This window comes from Vanellus vanellus (assembly GCF_965231255.1).
Source record: "Vanellus vanellus genome assembly, contig: HAP1_SCAFFOLD_35, whole genome shotgun sequence".
NCBI lineage: Eukaryota > Metazoa > Chordata > Aves > Charadriiformes > Charadriidae > Vanellus > Vanellus vanellus.
In genome coordinates this window covers 431,886-433,665 of record NW_028128889.1, presented here as the reverse complement: position 1 = coordinate 433,665, position 1,780 = coordinate 431,886, and positions in this window count along the sequence as shown.

The following is a 1,780-nucleotide window of genomic DNA, read 5'->3' as shown; positions in this document are numbered from 1 at the left end:
GAGCTACTTCAGCCCTGCCCCAGCAGCCACTGTGCCACCTGGGCCAGGGGACAGGCTGACACACACGAGGAGTGCTCCTCAGGGAAGTTGCCAGGGAGAAGCTGTGCCCAGCCCTGGACAGAGGGGACCTGGCCCCTCCAAGCCTACAAGGCCAGGGGGGCTCCAGGTTTGGGTGGAGGTCAGCTTACACTGGGCATGCCCAGATGTGTGTGGGCCTTTTACAAGCCTGACAGGAGTGAAGGTGTTTGGCAGACAAGGCTTGTACCCACTGCAAAGGCTGAGGGTTGAGAAAGCATAGGGCTGGTAGAAAACCATCTGCCAGTTCCCTCGGGACCCACAGATGAATCTCATCAGGTCCCATGGACTTGTGCAGCTTCACGTTCCTCGGATGGTCTTGAAGCTGGTCTTCTCCTACAGTGGCCAGTTCCTCATTCTCCCATTCCCTGCCTTTGCCTTCTGCAACTTGGGCCGTGTGGCTGGACCCCCTGCCGGTGAACACCGGGGCAAAAAAGTCATTGGGTACCTCAGCCTCCTCCATGTCCCAGGTTACCAGGTCTCCCATTTCCTTCCTGAGAGGGTCCACATTTTCGTCATCTTCCTTTTGTCACTGACATATCAATAGAAGCTTTTCTTGTTGTCCGTGACACCCCTGGCCAGATTTAACTCTATCTATGCTTTAGCTTTCCTAACCTGATCCCTGGCTGCTCGGACAATTTCTCTGTATTCCTCCCAGGCTACCTGCCCTTGCTTCCACCCTCTGTAGGCTTCCTTATTCTCTTTGAGATTGCCCAGGAGCTCCTTGTTCACCCATGCAGGCCTCCTGGCATTTTTGCCCAACTTCCTCTCTGTTGGGTTGCATTGCTCCTGAGCTTGGAGGAGGTGATCCTTGAATATTAGCCAGCTTTCTTGGGCTCCTCTTCCCTCCGGGTCTTTATCCCATGCTACTCTGCCAAGCAGATCCCTGAAGAGGCACAAGTCTGCTCTCCTGAAGTCCAGGGTAGTGAGCTTACTGTGCGCCCTCCTCGCTGCCCTAAGGCTCTTCAACTCCACCATCTCATGATCACTGCAGCCAAGGCTGCCCTTGAGCTTCACATTCCCCACCAGCCCCTCCATGTTGGTGAGAACAAGGTCCAGCATGGTCCTTTTCCTCGTTAGCTCCTCTGTGACTTGGAGAAGGAAGTTGTCATCAACACGTTGCAGGAACCTTCTGGATTGCTTATGCCCTGCTGTGTTCTCCCTCCCACAGATATCAGGGTGACTGAAGTCCCCCATGAGGACCAGGGCTTGTGAACGTGAGGCTGCTCCAATCTGCCTATAGAGGGCCTCATCTGCACAGTCTTCCTGGTGGGGTGGCCTCTGTCAGACCCCTACTGAAATGTCACCTGTCCCTGCCCTCCCTTTAATCCTGACCCACAAGCTCTTGATCCGCTCCTTATCCATCCCCAGGTGGAGCTCCATGCCCTCCAGCTGGTCTTCCCCTTCTCTGACAGATGGACCCCATCAGGCCCCAGGGGACCCGGTTTCTCAAAGTGAGTCTCATGGTCTAAGCAGCCAAACACCTGGCTGTGGCACCAGTCCTGTAGCCATTTATTGACTGGCCAGCTTTGACTGAACCTTTCAAACCCTTCTCTTTGACTGGGATGATGGACGAATCAACCACCTGTGCCCCAGAGTCCCTGAATGCTGCTCCCACGGCTCTATAGTCTTTCTTCATCGTCTTCAGGCTGCTCCCGGATGCATCACTGGTGCCCATGTGAAACAGCAGCAGCAGATAACAGCC